This window comes from Monodon monoceros, unplaced genomic scaffold (assembly GCF_005190385.1).
Source record: "Monodon monoceros isolate NGI ecotype Baffin Bay Population unplaced genomic scaffold, NGI_Narwhal_1 Super_Scaffold_14, whole genome shotgun sequence".
NCBI lineage: Eukaryota > Metazoa > Chordata > Mammalia > Artiodactyla > Monodontidae > Monodon > Monodon monoceros.
In genome coordinates, this window is record NW_021703770.1 from 71,701,726 (window position 1) to 71,722,916 (window position 21,191).

General features: G+C 46.2%; 1 protein-coding gene across 4 annotated transcripts in view; it reads left to right on the plus strand.

Annotated features, from left to right (window-relative positions):
- The window catches only part of PLAG1 (PLAG1 zinc finger), a 46,871-nt gene that overhangs the window by 16,822 nt on the left and 8,858 nt on the right, over nucleotides 1–21,191 (plus strand). The window contains exon 1 of one of the 4 annotated variants that reach the window (XM_029223232.1): nucleotides 15,634–15,740. The exons of 2 other annotated variants lie outside the window; for them this stretch is intronic. The gene's annotated coding sequence lies outside the window, so the exon portion shown is untranslated. Of the gene's footprint in view, nucleotides 1–15,633; nucleotides 15,741–21,191 lie in introns of those variants that run through there. One more of the 4 variants, XM_029223233.1, reaches the window with a different exon arrangement.

The following is a 21,191-nucleotide window of genomic DNA, read 5'->3' on the forward strand; positions in this document are numbered from 1 at the left end:
CAGGCCCAGGGAGGGGACAGACGCACAGCAGGGAGAGATCCGTGCTCCCACGGGGTGGGCTGGGGGGAGACTGGTGATGCAGTGACACGCATCCAGAAGGTGGAAGGTGGGGGAGAGAGACACCCAGAAAGGGGGGTCAGTAGACAGATCAGGAAGGGGTGGGTCGCTCACCTTGGGGGGATGAAAGGGAGACACACGCAGACAGGCAGGAGGTGGCAAGAGTTACACTCACACCAGGATGTGAAGGGAGACTCACCCTCATACACAGGAGGAGCTGGACACCCACAGAGGCACCCGGAGCCTGGGAGAGACGCGTACACACACCCTGCAGGAGACAGACAGACGCCCAGAGAGGAGAGCGGGACACACACGTACCCAGAGCGGGAGAGACGTGTCTACGCCCCCAGTTGGGAAAGCAAGACAGATTCGAAAGGGAGCTGGCACGTGGCGCACGTGCATACACGTGCATGCACACGTAGAGATGGTGTGCGGAGAGGCGCACAGACACCCGCTGAGGAAGAGCACGTGCGCGCGCACAGAGCCCCCCGAGTCACGGAGACACGCAACTCACCCGCGCCTCCCGTGGCTGCGCTCGCACCCCCGGGTCGGGGGTGACGTGTTCTGACGCCCCCTGGGTTTTCCTGGAGAGAATCTCTGAGCGGACGTTATCACTTGGCCTCTGTGCGGAGCTCACGCCAGGCCGCCCTCAGGTCACAGCTGCACACGGAATGCCAGACTTCAGTGCCCTTAACCTCAGTAAAGGACTGAATGCTGCCGCACGTTCCCATCCAAGTTGCATTTCTCCGAGGGTATCGTGCGTGTCATCGCAACCCTCTCCCGAGTCCGGGAGTAGGATCGCCATGGCTGTGGCCGGGACTCTGCTCGCTACCGGCTTCCGGCCCTGGTGCACAGCTGGCTGGGACTTGCAGTGGCGGGTGGCCTTGTCGCCCATTCGTGGAACTGGGTCTTGCTTGTCATGAAATCGCCCCTCACCTCTGCCCAGCGAGCGCGCGGGAAGCCTCGGGAGATGCCAGCTCCTGGGCTGAAACAGTCGAAGCGGAGTCTCAGGTCGCGGCTTCCCACCCACCCATCGCTCCTCGGGGCTGCCCCTCCCGGCTTGACTCCTGTCCCCACCGCGAGCCAGGCCTCCCTCACCTCCCCAGCGGGCCTCGCCCGCCACCTACCTCCCTGTGCTGCTCCCATCTCATCACGGGGTCCAGGGAGCCTGGAAGCTTCTGTGGGAGCCCCGTGGAGAGCCAGGTAGGGAACTCGGAACAGCAGCAATCACCTGGCATTACCAGGCGCTCCCTCCGCGCTTCCAGCCAGCGCGCTCACACCTGGCCACTCCTTCCAGGCTCATCACAAGGCCGTAGATGGGTGCTGAGCTCCTTGAGTTCCAGGAGGGAGAAAAGGAGGCTCAGAGGAGTAGCCAAGTACAAGTAGTAAACGAGAGGATGCACGGAAAAGACTCAGCATAGGACCTGGTTCAGATACGTGCTCAAACGGTTCTCATTGTCTATCGGCCCTGTCGACTCAGCTCTGCGAAATTCTACCTGACAATGGTAACAGCGATAATAGTTCCTCTAATAGAACTAGGACCTCTAAGAGTCCAATGGTCTAGTAATAGACAAGTATTAATTTATTGCATGATTCATGTTTTCCTTTTATTTATATTCTACTGTAATATTTGATAGAATAGGAATATCTATTATTTTATGTTCTAATTAATACTAACCTATTAATAGCTAATAGTCTAATAGAGAGCTAATTAGAATTTATAATAGACATTAGGTAACTCTGCCCAGGTTCACTGAGAAGATTGAGTCTATCGGGCTTGCCTGTCAGCAGCCTGTTCCCTGACCACCAACCCCATATCTGCCCCCTCATCCCCTCTTTTCTTGGCTGCCGAGCAGCTGTGCTCTCCTGCCCAAGGCTCACCATCTCTTTTCCTGTCCCATTGAGCATGGAAATGTGTTCACCCCACTGGCTCTTTTTCTCCGGCCAGTGGAGATGTTCAAGAGTCTCCAGACCAAGCAGGTGGAAGCTGGACTCTGCCACCTCCATCCATCCCGCCGTCCTTTCTCCTGCAGACCTTCGTGCCTTCACCTCCTTTCCCAGACCTCGCCACGTGGGGCTTCCACGTGCGTGAGCATGTCTGTGCACACGCACCACACACACACACCCCATCGCCAAGCCCGGCAGGTGCTCCCCTGTGCTGTGACTCGGGGCCCTTCCCCTGTGGGGCACCTGCCACCTTCGGGCCAATGTGTCCAGCCCCCTCCTGGCCCGACACAGTTCTCAGATCTTGCTAGACTGATTTGTCCTCCACCCTCATTACAGTTAAAAATGACCCAGTCATTGTATGCTAAATGATTGCTTGAAAGCCTGAATGTTGAAAACCCTCTCCCAGAATATTTATTTCTAGAAAATAATGTACATAGTTGAAAGGCCATGACTAATAAAGGTATTTGTTCCTGTTACTTTTACATCCTCTCAGACTCCGAGCAGTAATTGTCTGGCTTCAGTAGAGTGTGTAGAACGGTTGGTTGGCCTGTGACCCTGTGTCAGGATTTCAGAAACGATCTCATGAACTCCGTCCTTCACAGAAATTGTGAGAGTCAGAAACTGCATGTAAATCATTTCTGGCTTCGTCACCATCAGCCAGGTTTTATTAAGCACCCACAGAGTTTGTAGTATATCACATATAGGCTTACTGTGGAGGTTAAGTTTAGTGCTGCCTTCAGAGATTTTTTTGTACAAGTTCTTATTATAGAGTATTTCAAAAATACTGAAAAATCAAAAGTGGAGAGAACAGTAGAATGCATCCTCACCTACCCATAATCAGTTTCAGCAGTTATCACCTCAGTGACTAGGTCCTCCTACCCACACCCACCCCTTCTCCTGCCCACTAATTTAATACAAAGTTATTTCATATCACTTGTATATTTTTGGTATGTACAAAATGTACAGACTCTTTTTAAAGATATAATCACAATACAACTGTCACATCCCAAAAGAACAATAATGCCTTCATATCATCAAATATCTAGTTAGTGTTCAAATCTCCACAGTTGTCTCTTAGGTTTTTTTTTTTTTTTTTAACAATTTGCATGATTCAAATCCAATAAGCCTGTTTATATAATCAGTTGACATATCTCTCAAGTCTATTTTGACCTCCAGGTTACCTGTTCCCTTCCCCCCACCTCTTAAAATTTCCTTGTTGAAGAAGTGGGTTTTTCAGTTCGGTTTGGTTTTGGTTTTGTCCCGTAGAGTTTCCCACAAGTCTGGATTTTGCTAATTGCATCCCTGTCGGGTTACTCGACGTGCTTCTGTGGCCCCTCATTTTGTGTAAGAATCAGGTTCTGCTTTTTGCCTCCAAACACGTTGAAGTCTCCTAGAAAGAAAAGTGGGGAAGCTGGAATGTGGAAGAAGTAAATTTTGAATGAAGTGCTACAAGCAATAAGAATGACATTGATATATGTGTGGTAAATCTAGATATGTGATCCCTTATTTCTGGTGGAATATTGACGTTCACATCGTCAAAAATGTGGTTCAATATTAACAGGTATTTCCTTCTGGTATTTTTTTCTTTCAACCTGTGTAATACTTTTGTAAACTGAATTGGGATCTTCCTTGTTTTGTATCCTAACACCGTATAAAGGTTATTTCCCGTGTACTTTTATGTTACTCCTACATATTCCTCAGAAGCTGGACTCCTTTGAATGAGCACCTTTGAATTCAAAGCATCCTTTGAATGAGCACCATATTTTACTTAGTCGTCCCTGTGGTCGGCCAGGTAGTTGATTTCTAGTCTTCACATAATGCAGTGATGGATGGTCTTGTGCATAAATTGTAATGTGCGTCTCAGGTTATTTTCTTCAGATAAATTCTTAGGCATGAATGAGTGGAGAAAATGATAAGTGCCGTCTTTTGCTCGGCAGTCGCGTGGCCAGTTTGACTTTTGGAAGTTGCCGTGGGAATGCGCATTTCCTCAGCCCTCCCCAGCGTGGCCGTGACCACCGTCCATGCTTTTTTATTTCTCTCGTGTGTATTTATCTTTCATATCTTTTCCCCACTTAGCTGTCCCCTCTTGCCGCCGTCATTGATTTGCCTTTGACACCTGAGGCTGCTAATCTTCCCTGGGCCAAAAATCTCAGCCACCCAACCTGCTGTGGTTTTGCCTGAGAGATTGGCCCTGAGTGAGGGCAGGCACAGCGCCCACCTCCGTTATGAAGTGTGTGATGCGCGTGCATGTGGAACAATCACTCTGGGTGTTCAGAACCTGTGTTCCTTCTCTTTCTCTTGCTCCCCCTCTGTTTTAGGTCATGGATGTTGCAGCTTAAATGAAAGATCACTGTGTATTAATATTACAAGCTCATGGGAAGCTGAGGGGGGAGAAACTCACCTGCCAAACTCTGAATTAATCGGAATTTGCAAAACACATAAATTAAGGGAGTAATTATTCACGTTACCCGACAATTCCTTTACTAAAACATAAGGATTCAGATTGGCACCTCTTTCGGTACCTTTCGCCATTTTACTATCTGGGGGGACGTCGGTTAGAAGTCTAAAGTCTTAGAAACATTCAAACGTCCTAATCAAGATGCTCTGAAATTACAGCACCTCCGAAGAATACCTCCCGTTTGTATAGCGCTCTGACACGTGTCATTGGCCCTTGAACCGCTGGCCTCTGTGACCAGGTGACTCAAGGGCGGCCGCACGTGAGTGCAGAGTCGTCCTGAAGCGGCAGCGGAGCCCCAGGCCTGCCCCTCCGTGACTTGGTGCCGCAGCGCGGCCACGGCCAGCCCTGCCTCGGGACTGTCCCTCCCTCCCCGGGTCGCGCCCCCCAGCACCAAACTGCCGCAGCTCCCCAGGCTCAGCAGCCTGGTTTCCTGTGCCCGTGCTCACGTTGACGGGTTCCCCTCACTGTTCTAAAGGAATCGGGCACCTTGGGACTGATGGGCGTTGCCTGGGGCTCTTCCGTGGCAAAGGGCTTGATACGTCCACACGGAGGCAGAACCACACGGGGGAAACTGAGCATCAGTATAATCTTCAGAAACAACTTCAACATAATCTGCGTTGGGATGTTTTGAAAGGCCGTGTCCTCTGCTGGCTGGTCGTCGGGCACGTTCTCGCCTCCTTTGCCCACGTGGCCGGCGCCCGCTCCTCCTTGCAGACTGTGCCCCGGGGTCCCCTCTTCATGCAGCAGCCCTAGTTTCTGTCCCTTCTGTCCTCTGCCTGCACCCGGGTGTCCCGGTCTGGCGTCTGTACACACCCCGTACTCCTGTGTATTCTTTTTTTTTTTTTTTTTTTTTGCGGTACACGGGCCTCTCACTGTTGTGGCCTCTCCCGTTGCGGAGCACAGGCTCCGGACGCGCAGGCTCAGCGGCCATGGCTCACGGGCCCAGCCGCTCCGCGGCATGTGGGATCTTCCCAGACCGGGGCACGAACCCATGTCCCCTGCATCTGCATCGGCAGGCGGACTCTCAACCACCGCGCCACCAGGGAAGCCCCCTCCTGTGTATTCTTGTGTTCTGGGTGCCATCCCCTCTCATCCGTTGTTCTTTCTCTCAGCCTTTCCTTCTCTACCTGGTCCTTCCTGTCAGCCCTTAACGCGTCAAGCCTCTGCTGTTGTAAAAACAAGCAACACGTGGTGACGGAAGGTTCTCTCTCTTTTTCTACCCCTCGCCCTCCAGCTGGTGCCATTTCTCCAAAGAGCAATACGTGCTGGGAGTCTCGGACTTCTCAGGTTCAGCTGATTCCTCAACCTCAGTGATCCATCTCGGTTCCTCCATCCCCTGACATAGTTCTTCCCAAGATTTTACTAAAAGCCTGCGTATCACTCACACAAAAGGGAGTAGGATGTGGTCCTTACCTTGACCACTGTCTGCATGAATCACTGTCTTCCTGGTTTTTCCTCCTATTCAAGGACGTTCCCTCTGCGGGCCACCCTCTTCCGTCCATCCTGTAAAGGAGGAGTCCCTCCTCGAAGCCCTGTGTTGTAAGTGGCCTTCCTGCTGGGCCTCCGCTCTGTCCTCACCTGCCCTTCGGAGCCTTTGCGGCTTCTCCCTCGTCTGTCAGATAAGCTGCCGTTCAAGGTCTTCACCTGATCGGCTGTTTCTTAACATGGATAGTGTAGCCCTTACTGAGTGCTGGTCACTGCGGTATGTGCTCTACACACGACATCACTTATTCCCCATAACCCTGTAGGGTTTAATTATCTCACTTTTCATTTGAGGAAACCCAAGCTGGGAAATGGTAAGTCATTCACCCAAGGGCTCACAGCTGGTCCCCTTGACCCCGTAATCACAAGCCTGCCTTTCCCTCACCTACTCGGCTTCCTAAAGCGCAGGCCCTTCATAACCTCCTGGTCTCCTCCTAGCCTTGCCTTTCCCTAAGGTACCATTGGCTCCAGGCAAAAAGCAGTGACCACGCCTCCCCGTAGCCCCTTCTCCCCAGGCCGGGCGCTGTCCCCTGTCCTGCTCCCCGCTCTGGGCCACACTCCAGCCTCTCCAGCCACACTCGACAGGCCCACACCTCACCTCTCTCACCCCCAGTGTTTTTTTTTTTAGAGACATTATTTTTTTTTACATTTTTAAAATCATTTTTATTGGAGTATAGTTGATGTACAACGTTGTGATAGTTTCTGCTGTACAGCAAAGTGAATCAGTTCTACATATACACACAGCCACTCTCTTTTAGATTCTTTGCCCGTATAGGTCATTACAGAGTGTTGAGTAGAGTTCCCCGTGCTCTGCCGTAGGTCCTTATTAGTTGTCCAGTTTATGTACAGTCGTGCGTATTTATCGGTAAGTGTGTTCGGACATCCCGTTCCCCCCTCCGTGCAGGTGGGGGGACTGCCCTCCTCTATGGAGGAAGACGAGATTTCTAGGCATGACCACCAGGTGGCACAGTGACTGCAGCATCCTGGTGTCGGGGAGCTTGGGCCAAGCCAAGACAGACAGCAGGTGCTCTTGGCTGCTGGGCCCCGAGGGAGACCCGAGAGAGTTTTCAGATTTAAAGCATTCAACCTATTCGTCGTCATTCACAAAGGCAGTCATGGAGGGTGGACCACCGTGTTCCTTCACAGGTCCATGTGGCCAACAGGAGGGAAGGCTTCCCTCCTTCTCTTCTTCTCTTCCTCCTCCTATTCGTTCAGCAAATATTTGAGCACCTCCTTTGTGCATCCACTCTTCTAGGTAGGAGGCATATGGAAGCAGATAAGAAAAGGCAAGATCTCAGCTCTGAGGGTGCTTACCCTGCGGCCTTCGCTGGGACCCCGTAGAAGATACTGGAGACAGAACCAGGAGTCTCTTTGCTCTTTTTGTTACTACCCCCAAAGCCCCTTTTTCCCCTTGCCTCCGGCGTGGATTGACCCCTAGTTTTATATTATCCAAGTAGGTTTCAGTTTAAAAAGCAAAAGGACCACCAGTCAGTGTGCCGTTGTGACTAACTTTGTTTTCTTCATGATTTTCTTTGGCCACTTGTGACCCTACTTCTCAGTTATCCCACTTAATCAAGAATTGACTGTGTTCTCTTTACAGTTAAAGATATTAAGGTTCAGAAAGGCCACAAGGCATGTTAATGTTGCATAGGTTAATACACGAAGAAATACGTACTCAGGTCTCTATATCATCACTCCATCATGTTCAGGATCAGTGCCAGTGAAGTTTTTGGCTTTTTTAATTTATTGAAGTCGAGTTGATTTACAGCGTTGTGTACATTTCTGCTGGACGGTAAAGTGATTCAGTTATGCACATATATATTCTTTTTCATATTCTTTTCCATTACAGTTTATTATAGGATACTGAATAGAGTTCCCTGTGCTATAGAGTAGGACCTTGTTGTTTATCCATCCTGTATATCATAGTTTGCATCTGCTCATCCAAAACTCCCACTCCATCAATGCCAGTAAAGTTTTTAAAAATAAAAAGAAAACAGGCAAGTCCAGAGTTGTGACAGGTACCTGTAGATAAATTTGGCAAACACTGCATTTTTGCTGGAGGGAGCTTGACAAGGTGGGCCCAGTGTAAATTACTGAGTTAAAATTACATCTAGTGTTTCGAAACATTTCCTCTGCACGGGATGAGCAGGAGTGTGAGAGGAATGCACGTATGATCACTTAGAAACCTCAGAGATCACGAGTTGCTTGTTTGAAGCTAGGGGGAGTTCCTGTCTGCTGGAGCAGCCTCCTTGCTGGGGTCAGCCTTCCCTGAGTACATGTGGACTGCCATCTCCTCCTGAGTCTTCCCTCCCTTTCTAATCCCTCCACCCGCCTGGCTCTGCAGCACTGCATTCAGTTCCCAAACCCTTGCCAACCCTGCTTCGGTTTCAGCAGAATGAGGGGAGGGGACGGATTCGAGATGCCATGTGACAGGGACATTCCCACGCTGCAGCATTCACAGTGTGGAATGTTGGTTTACTACGTACTTTGATAAAGTAGCTGTTTTCTCTGATTTTTAGTAATCGTCATGTTTCCACATTAGAATCTTTGACCACAGTTCAGCCACAAGCAGGGGTCAGTCCACCATCCCCGGAAGGTCAGCAGTCACATATTCCCTGAAATGCCGTTCAACACAACTCGCAAAGTGACTGCTGGCTCCATGCAGATTGGTTTTGTTTATCAGTGATATGGGATTATCTGTGCCCATGACCACCATGAGATTTAGGCTACACTCCACTCCTCTCACAGAGACGAGACGATCAAAAGTACACTGCTTCACCAAATATGAATCTCACGTCACATGTGACGGGTTAGTGTTCTTCACTTGGAGTCCTGCACTTGTCTGTCCTTCAAAGATTCTGTTGGCTGTGATTCTATGTAGGAGCCTGTGCCAGAAAAGAAAAAAAAAAAAAAAAGAACCCTTATTTTCAAGTGCACGTCTGGTCGTTTGGGGGCATCACTAACTCCTGAGTCACCCACCGAATAGGAGAGTTTTGCATTTTGAGCCCTGAGAGCCCTGCTAGAGACCTCAGGTACGTCCCCTTGGTGAATTCTCACAGGACCGCACGGCGTTCATCCCCATCCTGCAGAGACACTAAATTGTCCGAAATTACACTTAGGTAAGGGTCCGGCAGGATTCAAACCCAGTTCTGATTCTCAAAAAGCAAGTCCTTTGCCTCTGTGCCACTGTTCCCCATACTCTGGCTCTGAACCGTGTAAGGCCTCCCTTTTTGTTAATTACCTATCAGCAAACACTGCAAAGGCTAAAGTGAGTTTATAATTGAGGAAGGTCACATTTCTTTTTTTTTTTAACTTTTTATTTTATGTGGGAGTAGAGCCGATTACCAATGTTGTGAGAGTTTCAGGTGCACAGCAAAGCGACTTGGCCATACATATACATGTATCCACTCTCTCCCAAACTCCCCTCCCATCCAGGCTGCCACATAACATTGAGCAGAGTTCCCTGTGCTCTACAGTAGGTCCTTGTTGGGTATCCATTTTAAATATAGCCATGCGTACATGCCAATCCCAAACTCCCTAACTATCCCTTCCCCCCATCCGTCTCCCCTGGTAACCAGAAGTTCACTCTAAGTCTGTGAGTCTGTTTGTGTTTTATAAATAAATTCATTCTTTTTAGATTCCGCATATAAGCGATGTCATATGATATTTCTCTTTCCCTGTCTGACTTACTTCACTCAGTATTACAATCTCTAGGTCCATCCACGTTGCTGCAAATGGCATTATTTCGTTCTTTTTTTATGGCTGAGTAGTATTCCATTGTATATATGTACCACATCTTCTTTATCCACTCCTCTGTCGATGGACACTTAGGTTGCTTCCATGTCTTGGCTATTGTAAACAGTGCTGCAATGAACATTGGGGTGCATGTATCCTTTTGGATCATGTTTTTCTCTGGATATATGCCCTGGAGTGGGATTGCAGGGTCAAGGTCACACTTCTTTAAAAAAAAAAAAAAAAAATGCTAACCTAAAAAAGTTGATAGGAAAATCACCACTTAATTCTGTTTCGGAAGGCAACATGACACAGAAAGGTTGGCTGTTTGGCGCATAATCTAAAAACGTGGCTGGGGATGGGGGTGTGGGGAGCACATTATTCAGGCACCTACATTTAGGAGAATTTGTAAATCATGAGAATAATTTTTTTTTTTTTTTTTTTGCGGTACGCGGGCCTCTCACCGCTGCGGCCTCTCCTGTTGCGGAGCACAGGCTCCAGACGCGCAGGCTCAGTGGCCATGGCTCACGGGCCCAGCCACTCCGCGGCATGTGGGATCTTCCCAGACCGGGACACGAACCCACGTCCCCTGCAACGGCAGGCGGACTCTCAACCACTGAGCCACCAGGGAAGCCCCATGAGAATAATTTAAAATGTTCAGCCCTCGATAACATGAGTCGTACAGGACTCCTCCACCATCTCCAGCTTCGTTCTGTCTCTGTCACTCTTGGCTCCAAAAATAACCAATTGCCTGAAGTTATCCAGATCCACCAACAGTGTCCAACTCCCTACCTGCCATACCTGCCCAGGCTTGGCTAATTCTTACTCATACTTCTGTTGTCTTGGCTCAACAGTCACTTTAATTTTTTAATGACTCAGAGGCAGGCCTACTAGTCAGCACGACACTTTTCATTTTTAAGGCTACCACTAATTAACATATTTAAAAGATCTGTACCCAGGCTGAAGTGAAACTCTCCAGTGAGTACTTCCTTTGGTATTTGATAAATGGAACCTATCCCAGAACTGTTTATTATTTGTAGGTCTCAGTTCCAGTTACAGTGTATTCCTGGAGCCTTTAAATCACGGAGTGTGATGTGCCAGTGTGTAAGGGACAGGTGAGCTGCGCTGGCCTCCTCCAAGGGCGGCAGCTGAGAATGTGGCTCTAAAAACTGCCTCGACATCTATCCTTTCTAGTAAGGAGTCAGTGTGCCCCTACAGTTAGGCCAGTAGCCCGCTCATCTTTTTTTTTTTTCCCCCTCCGCATGGGGAGAAAAGATTTTAGCCATTTTGAGTCATAACCCTCATAAAGGATTTAGTCATGAGTTTTATCATCTCACAGAAACGTGGGTTTTTTTTTTTTTTTTTGCGAACTTCAGTAAATTCATAAGAAGATTTTGTTTCTTGGCCTCATAAATTTTAAGTTTCTCTCAGTACGAAAACTTGGCCTTTTTCATAACTTCATTGAAGTATAATTGATATTTAATAAACCGCACATATTTAAAGTGTACAGTTTGCCAGGTTGCGACATACATCCCTGATACCATCACCACAACCAACATAGTGAACATAACCGTCATTCCCAAAAGTTTGCTCATGTCCCTTTGTGAGTGATGCCCCCCGATCCCACCCAGTCCCCAATAACTACTGAGCTGTTTCCCGTCACTACAGATTAGCTTGTATTTCCTAGAATCATGTATAAATGGAGTCACGCAATATGTCCTCTTTGTTTCTGCCTGATTTCTTTCACTCCGCGTGGTTATTCTGAGGTTCATCCATGTTACTGTGTGTATCAGTAGTATATTCCTTTTCATTGCTGGTTATTAGTCTGTTGCATGAACCTGTTACAGCTTGATTATCCATTCACACACTGAGGGACATTTGGGTTGTATCTCGTTTTTTACTGTTACAAATAAGGCTGCTATGAATATGCATGTATAAATCTTTGTATAGACATCTGTTCTCACATCTCCTGGGTAAATACTTAGGTGTGAAATGGCTGTGTCACGTACTTAACTTTTTAAGAAACCGCCAAGCTTTTAAAAAGTGATTGTACATTTTTACCTTCTTGCCGGTATGAGTTAGACTTGTCTCACATACTCACCAGCAGTTGATACAATCAGACGGTCACTTTTTCTTTGGTTTTTGGCTGCGTTGGGTCTTCGTTGCTGCGTGCGGGCTTTCTCTAGTTGCGGTGAGCGGGGTCTACTCTTGGTTGCGGTGCGGTGGCTTCTCTTGCTGTGGAGCATGGGCTGTAGGTGCGCGGGCTTCAGTAGTTGTGGCACATGGGCTCAGTAGTTGTGGCTTGCGGGCTTTAGAGCACGGGCTCAGTAGTTGTGGTGCACGGGCTTATTGCTCTGTGGCATGTGGGATCTTCCCAGACCAGGGATGGAACCCGTGTCCCCTGCATTGGCAGGCAGATTCCCAACCACTGCGACACCAGGGAAGTCCTTTTTTTTTTTTTTTTTTTTTTTTAATTGTAGTCATTCTAGTGTGTAGAAAGCATCTCCTTGTGGTATGATTTGCATTTCCCTAATGACCAGTGATGGTGCACATCTTTTAATGTGCTTATTTGTCATCCATTATCTTTATTGGTGAAATGTCGATTCACATATTTTGCCCATGTTTTAACTGGGTTGTTTTATTATTGTTGAGTTTTGGAAGTTCTCTGTATAGCCTGAATACAACTTCTTTACACATGCTTAGCAAAGTTTTTCTTCTAGTCTTCTAGTGGCTTGTCTTTTCATTCTCTTAACATTGCCTTTTGAAGAGCAGTTTTAAAGTCTGATGGAATCTAATTTATCAATTTGTTATTTTATGGGTCGTGCTTTTAGTATTGTAACCAAGGAATATTTGACTGACTGAATGTCACAAGATGTTTATCTTTGTTTCCTCTTCGCATTTTTATAGTTTTGGGCTTTAAGTTTGTGTCCATGATCCATTTGTATATGGACTGAGGTATGGATCCAAGTTCTTTTTTTTCCCCAAAAAAAACCTCTTTTTTTTTTGTAAAAAGATATTTTCTAATTATAAAAGTAAGACATTTGTAAAATACGGAAGAGTATAAAGCCTACATCTTGCTAATTTTTTAATAACTTACCGAGGTACATTTAAAGGTATTGTGGCGGAGTGGGGCGGAGTAGTTCTAAGTGTGACTTTACAAAATTGGAATCAGAGTATATTCCATGTCCTGCTTTTAAAAATTTTAGTGTTATATCAGTGTTTAATCATGTGACTTAATGTTTTTTAAATGCATGTTTTTAATGGCTGTGTAGTTATCCTATCATATAGACATATGCTACTTTACCCCTTTTATTAGACATTATCAACTTTTATTCTTAAAATATGCCTGTACTTAAATCTTCGTTTCTCGGCTTTTTTCCTTATACTTTTAGAAATGATTTATCAGGTCACCATACATGTACGCTTAGCTTTGACTACCTATTTCCACAGTGTATTCCAGAAAAGTTTCAATGGTTTACACTCCCAACAGCAATAACTAAGACACTTAATTTTTTCAATTAATTTTAAAATCATCTTTTGAAGTATAGTTGATTTACAATGTTGTATTGGTTTCAGGTATGTAACAGTGATTCGATATTTTTATAGATTATAATCTATTTCAAGTTATTATGAAATATTGGTTCTATGCCCTGTGCTGTGCATCACGTCCTTGTATCTTAAGAAATTTAATTTTTTATGGCAAGTGTGTTTCTGTGAAAGCCTCAGGGATGCCCCTGGACACCCCTCTCTTGTCCTCCGCAGGGTCCCTCTAACCTCGGCTGCTGTCCCCAGGCCAAGCGCCTTGCTCTCCCTGCCTCCTTACCAGATGCACCCCTCTCGCTGGGCTCTGTGGACGCTGGCCAAGTTAAGCAAACTCCTTACATCGCTTACCCCTTTCACCAGAAAAAACTTGCCTGGTGAGTGCGCATCTCTCTTAGGTCTGCAATCATGTACGAGGAAAGCGTGGCCGTTTTCTCGGCCGTGGTTTGCCTTGTCTCCGTTTCTCCGCTGCCTCTGTATCCTCAGCCCCGCAGCGTTCTCTGCTCTCTCCCACCAGGCACCCCGACGCCGCCTCTAACCAGCGCCCTACCGTTTTTCTCCTCCTCGCTGCAAGTCCCTTGCTGGCCCTCCGCTGGCACCCACGTGGAGGTGCGTCCCGTCCTCCCGGCCCCGGCCTCTCACCGCCCGCCCCGCCCCGCGCTCTTCCTTGCTGGAGGCTGGTGTCCTCACGCCTGAGTGGTGACCTCTGTGCAGCAATGGCAGGGGCGCTCCGGAACCCTTAGCAGCTCTGTCTTTTTGTGGGTTGTGCCACCTTTTCCTTCCTTCTCGACGCTCTGCCTGCCACTCGGCCTCTAAATGGCCTGGTTTGGTCCTACCGTGGTGGTCAGGAGGCTCCACCGTGAGCCGACCGGTAACGGGGTTGGCCCTGAGTGACAGGAGGCGACTCAGCCAGCTCTGCCACCCCCCCCACCCCCCCGCCCCGCATGTCCTTTGTCAACACTGTCGGCTCACAGGCGGCCTCTCTCTGGGACAGGCTTCTTCTTGCTGGTTTTCAGCTCTGTGCTGTGTGCTCATCCAGCACGTTTCCTGCATCCCATTGAAGTCCCCGCCCCTGCACCTCCCCCGTACTTGTTCTCAGTGCCGTGGACCCCTTCGCTGTCTCACACTTGCTTCTCATCGCTAGTACATGAGCGCGACAGTCCCTGCACTTTTCGCATCTGAACCCTTAGGACGGGCTGTAACTGTGCGGCACGGGTCACCTTGGACTCTGTAATCCGCAGGGGTGACCTCTGAGTCCTGGCTAACTGGCATGCTCCCCACACCCCGTTTCCCATCTGTGTTGTACATCCTTCAGGGCAAAAGTCCACAGTATTCTTCTCCTTTTCTGATCTTCTGTCACTTGTTTATACCATACAATATTGCTTTTGCTGTCGAGTGGTCACCCTAATACCGCCTTAGGGCAGCTTTTACTTTAACCGTCACGCTGCTTGCCCTGACATAGGCGTCTTTCCTGTAGCTGCAGCTCCTGTGCACCTCGAGAACAGGGGCCCGTGTGTTTGCATCCCCAGTGATTCAGATCGGTGCCACATGGGATAGAGGCTAGTAACAGTTATCACGTTGGTGTCAGCTGTCTGTCTTACTGGAGGGGTGGTCACATGTGGCTGCACGCTGACCCCGGGTCCGGGGAAGTGAAGCACGTGGTTTCTGCACAGAGCTCCTGGGGCTCCTTTCTTTCCTGGTCAGCGCCTGCAGGTGTAGGTCTTCATCACCTGCACAACATAAGGATCTCAGGACGAGCACACATTGGGTGCTTCACAATTCATTTGGGGTTTTCTTTGTGTTGAAGATGGACTTGCTTGCCACCTGCGAATTCACTTTAAAACCAGTGGTGGCCTCATCGTGAAGAGCAGCTCAGCAGCTGGGCGGTCGCCCCTCTCCTTGTTCAGCCTCTTCTTCGGGGTGCTCGTGGTTTGCACCCCTCCCTGTGAACACACAGCCTGAGGGAAACACTCGTCCAGCAGGATTTCTCCCTCACCTGTTATTCAGAACAAAATACACAACCCAAGAGGTTTTTCTCAAAACTGTGTTACAAAGGAAATCATGGATGTGTTTAGAGTATAAATGAAGAAAATAAGCAGCAATTTTGAGAAGCAGCAGTAAACTTGGAATAATATTTTACCAAATAAAAATACAAACAACCCAGATAATTTCATTGTGATTTGAGGGGAAGTATATAAATCTAGGGATATTGATTTGTTTACTTTTCATTTTTCAACATACTGTAAATATTTTATTTGCTTCACATTTGTTCCTAACAGAATTTGAGATAGATTTTCCAATGAAGTATAAAGATGTGAATAAGTGATAATGAATTAAAAAAACCAATTTGGTTCATATGCCATTAACCAAGCTGGGTCTGACTTTTGGAATTTCAAACTAACTCTTCTTTTCTTTTTAGGTTGCCTCTTGGTGCTGCCTTGACCGTATTTGGCACCCAGAATGCTTCATTCTGTGATGGTCTATTAATAAGGTTGCCTTGCTAGAGTTTGGAGCAGGGCCCCAGGTAGGTGGCTTTTATCATTATATGGCATGGCTTTCAAAGTGATCACTTATTCCAGCTTCTCAATAATCTAAGATATGACATGAAAAGCTTTGAAAAGCCTGCCACATAATAAGCATGCCACTTACTATTTTAAGGTCCATCAAAATGTATCATGTTTAACAGGACTTCGTTAATAGTTACAGAGTCTAACGGAAGGATTGGAATCGTGGCAACGAGCACTTTTTCCTTACCTTGTGCACAAAACGCAGAGCTGCTGCAAAAGCTATTGGTCCATGTTCCCCAAATCACCCGCAGATAAACTCTTAAGCTCTTCCCTCTCCGAGTCTTGCCCAGCGTGATAGATTATCCCGTGGTACCACTGTATCTCTTTCTGTCCACTGGGAAGGGTCTGGTTAACTCTGGGCAGGTGGGAGCTCATTCCGCTGGCTGGGATGTGGCAGATGCTAGAACGAGGACCTCAGTGGGACAGCAGCAGGTTGCTGGCCTTGTCGGAAAGAGGACAACTCGGGCTTCTAGATTTCCCAGCCTGTAAGGTGCAGCTCAGTGGCACAGATCGAGGTGTAGCGATACTTGGAAATCCAGGCACACGTGGATTTGGTACCAGGTAAGTTTGTCAGTGGGACCTCAAATACAGGATGGAGGTTTAGGAACCTGGGCCCGGGCCAGAGGATGGGCTCGAGGCCCTGAACTCCACCGACGGCAGGCGGGCAGCACCCCGGGAAAGGAGGATGCAACCGAGGCTGAGAGCCAGACAGGGTCTCACAGTGCAGAGGGACAGAGTTCTGACCGGATAAAAGGCCCATAAACTGAGCTGGTTGAAATCCTCTAATCTCAGCACACTGTGAAGAGTAAGCATGAGAATCAAGTCAGAATAGACTGTTAGTTGTTCGTATGTTGTAAGTATTCTTTAATTATATATGAAGATGTTCATGGTTTTTTAGTGTTACGGGTTATGGAGTTTTTTCTTTTTCTATTTCCTTGTAGTTTTTACACTCTCTTGGAATGAAGCTGTTTTTGAGCAGTTAGAGAAAGAAAAAATGTTTTCATTACTTTTACTTAGCCAACTCTGTTTATGCAGATTCTCTCCTTTTTCATTTCTCTTGTATCTGTAACTAGTCAAACATTTTCTCTGCCATCTTCAGTTTTCACCCCCCCATTTAATATCACAGGAAGAACATCCTCTTTAAAGATTTTGAACTTTACTTTGTTCCTTTTTCTTTCCCATAAAACCATTCATTTCCCGACAATAAGTCATAACGAGTACAGTTTCCATGTGCTCGCTGAGCTATGGAGCAGAACATTTGACAGCAGAAACGTTCTGAAAATCCAGGCCAACTGAGTGCCGCCCAGGGGGTGCCTCCCCGCCCGTCGGGTCCCCCGCGGGCCTGTGAGTGGACGTGCCCACGTCTCCCTAGCTTTAGACACCCACGGCCTCCCAGGGGCTGCAGTGCTCCCCTAGGTTTCCACCCCCTGTGCCAGAACTAACGGCTTCATCCTATAGGGTTTGTCTTCTCAGCTTGCTTTTAAACTCATTTGAGGTTTCCAGAACCCTAAACCATGTTTACGTGCTTGCTTTGATTCCTGAAATTCCTTAAAGGGATTATAGTGTGTTCCACAAATACTCATCCAGTGTCACCACAGGCCAGGGCACCATGCCAGGGATGTGGGGTGACTGACGGTCTCCCTGCAGATGAATTTACGGTCCCGGGGGAGAGACAGGTAATTGAAACATGAGTTTTACAATCCATGTTAGAGGTAAAAAGCTCAGAGAGGTAGAGCTCTGAAAAACTTCATTCTGGAAAAAGTTTATCCTCACTCAAGTAAAATCGGTCAAGGGATATAATTCTCGGTTCTCTTCTGATTGTGACACAGCTGGGGGGAGGGCACAGGTCCCCTGACCTGACAGTCTTGCCCAGAGCGGATCCCATTCACCTTCAACTCTGTGGGAATCAGTAGAAGTGGTCTTGCCCTGGACAGTCACACGGGTGCAGCTCGGGGAGGACAGGGTGATGGCACACGTAGAGCCTCCCCTGGGTGTGGGTTCCTCTGTCCTTACGTTGTCTGGTGCTCCCGAAGATTTTACACACACACACACACCTCACAACAGTTATGCCTTGTCTCGTGTACCACCGCACGGGCCTACGTTTAAAGTGCACTTGACTTTGAGATGGCTTGAAACTAGTTCTTTGCATGAGCTTTTGTAACTAGGTGAAACTTTCTTTCCTCGCCCCTCTTGTTTTATGGTGCGCTATCTCTGCCTCCTGTTAAATGTATAGGTAGAGACAGACTGAGTGTGTGTGCTTGGGAAGGTCAAACTTGAGGCCTGGGAGATGCTCTATCTGCGATTTTAATAGCATTAGGCAGTTAGCCATTTATGAACAGAGGCACGCCCTCCAAATGTTTGGGGTCCTTCAGTGTGAACATTTTTATAGTTGGTGTCAAGCGTTTTTCTTAAAGCCCCAGTAATTTAAGGGGTCAGTGGTAAGAAAAACATAAAAACAACTCATCATAATTTGGGACACATGCAGTTTTCAGATTAGCTGAACTGCGAGCTGCCTACCTTATAATCCTAGCCTGAGCACCAGTATTTTGGAAATGCTTTATACAAAAAGAAAAAAGAGGAAAACCTCTAAAAATAGTTAACGTGTGATTAAGCAATCTTACTTTGTATTCAGATGTAATTGCGATTCTTTGTGCTCTCTCTGTCTCTCTCTCTCTCTCTGTCCCTCTCTGGCATCATTTCTTTTGCACCATTCTGCTCTCATTTCCTGTTTGCAAATACTAATTGCCCATGTGAAGAGGATGAAAATACCCTGGTATACCACCCATCTGTAGTTTTCAGGTTTTTTTATTTTGAAATGAATATACAACCATAGGAGGAAAAATCTCCCACATAGGAGTTAAAAGGAAATGCCTAACTTCTCAGTTACGGATCCTTAAAAGAGCTTTTAAAAGAGAAGAAAAACTTTATAACCTAACGTGACATTTTTGCTCCGTAAAATAATTAACCAAGGAAAACATTTCTGAATTGAAAGATGAAATGTGTTTGAATAATCCGTCTTCATCAGATTGTCTCTTCATTTTTCTGGGGACGCTAGAAAATGAAATAAACAACCACACCCAGGCTCCAGGTGGCCCCCAAAGGAACCTCCTTGTCGTGCAGATAAGAGAACTAACGTTGGAATTTGTTGATTCCACTTTGGAATTCATTGACTTTTTCCTCTTGGTTCCTAAAAACAAATAGGTCTGCCACTCCTTTCACGTCTCTGTTGGCTTTCAGTATTTGTATATTAAATATAAGCCTTTCTAAATATTGTAAGGCTAAACTGCATGGTAAGTTTCAAAAGTGTTGTCCTAGAACTGCCTTTTAATGAATTGCTCAAAAGTTGAAAATATCACATACAGTAATTCTAAAAAGGCATCCTTATAGTTGATTGATATCAGTTAACGACATCTACCGTAGGAAGATAAGTTCTGTCATTTTGGGTATTCCGGGTATGAGTCATTTGGGTACCTGCTTACAACTTGGATGGGTCAGGTCAGGTGCAGCCCCGCTCTTTGCCATGTCTCCTGCTTCTGGGCGGGCGCCCTTCTCCTTCCTGTCCCCTTGCGGCATCAGCAGCCTCTCTAACTACCTAACCATCCAGCCATCCTTCCTGCTCTATGCCAGTCATGGACGCAGGCTCCAGGCATGTTTGCACTTTAGAAATTTTTATTAGGAATGAATGTGGACCAAGCGGGTATTATACACTTGTACTAGTTGATTCCTCAGCAGTGAGGTCAATCAGAGGATGCTTCTTTTCTGAAACAAAACGAGTATTTTAGACAGTTTTTCCTGCAGTTCCTCTTGTTTTAATCTAAGGCCTTACAAATAGCTGTTAGATTTAGGGAGTCCCTTTCTAGTGACTTAATTTAGTGTGTTGGACCAAATTGTATCCACACTGTATTATTTTTTACTTGAACTTAGATATATGTGTTCTGTCCTGTGTCTACTGTGGGGATTGAGCCTATAGTTCACTTCCTTGCTGGAAAGCACTTGTCCTGCTTTAATTATTTTCATTCACTCAACAAAAATTCGACTTCCTTTTATGGGAAACAATAGCGAATGTTGAAACTAACACAGCTCCTGCCCCAACGCTGCCTACAGTCTACTTTTAATGCTGTCTTACATTTGTATACCTGCAAGATATGTTTTTTCCTTTCATTAATAAGCGATTTTACAGACCTACAAAAATTGAATGCTGTAAAAATGTCCACATTATCGTACAGGATCAAAGAAGCGTTCTAAGTGTGTTGTTGCCCTTCAGAATTGACTGCAGTTATGTTATCGTGTTAAATAATTTCTTTCGCATTATTCAAAGCTTTATTGTATTTTATACATGTAAAGTATTAACTACTGGTAAATTTCCTTTTGCAACCCACCTATCTACTCTATATGAAAAGCATGTTTTAATCGAATGTTGACATTTTCTGAATTGTTTACTAATGGTGTTTTATGATTAGCATGAAGGAGAATAAAGCTTTGAGTATGATGGCACTTGCCCTTAATTTGCAAAGTATATGCTTGAGTTTTAACTTAAATATGAAAGAATTATTGACGCAGGTAAGTGTTGTAAAACTTCACAGCTCTTAGAGAAACGACTTTTAGAACTGTGAAATTTTAAGTACAGAAACAGTTTTAATTCAGGCCTGTTCTGTTGCCAGCATCCTCATGGGAATCTGTTTTAGTAGACACTCTGATGTATGATTCATTTTCCTTGTTATTTTTTTGTGTGTGAGTCACCGTTTTAGCATGTAAAACACGGAGATAATAAACCTGTGTGTGTGCGCGTACACACACTGTATCCCCTTTAATTATTGTTTTTGTGTATGCAAAGTTGCCCTAGGAAAAAAACATCTGTTCTGGTACCAGCAAAAACTGGGCAGGTATTCTGAAGTGTTACTTCATCTCAGAGCAGTTTGAAATGGGTAGATGTATATTTTCTATGTTGCTTCATGATTCTTTAGATCAAGACAAAGAACTTTAATTATTTGAAAAAGCATAGTAACCAATCTTCGATATGTAAAAAAGAAAAACTGGAGTACAAATTTTGTTGCAGACTTTTCAGAATAGTAGTCACAATGCTTTTTAAAAGTTTTTCTTAAAAATCTACAAACAATAAATGCTGGAGAAGGTGTGGAGAAAAGGGAACCCTCTTGCACTGTTGGTGGGAATGTAAATTGATACAGCCACTGTGGAGAACAGTATGGAGGTTCCTTAAAAAACTAAAAATAGAATTACCATATGACCCAGCAATCCCACTACTGGGCATGTACCCTGAGAAAACCCTAATTCAAAAAGAGTCATGTACCAAAATGTTCATTGCAGCTCTATTTACAATAGCCAGGACATGGAAGCAACCTAAATGTCCATCAACAGATGAATGGATAAAGAAGATGTGGCACATATAT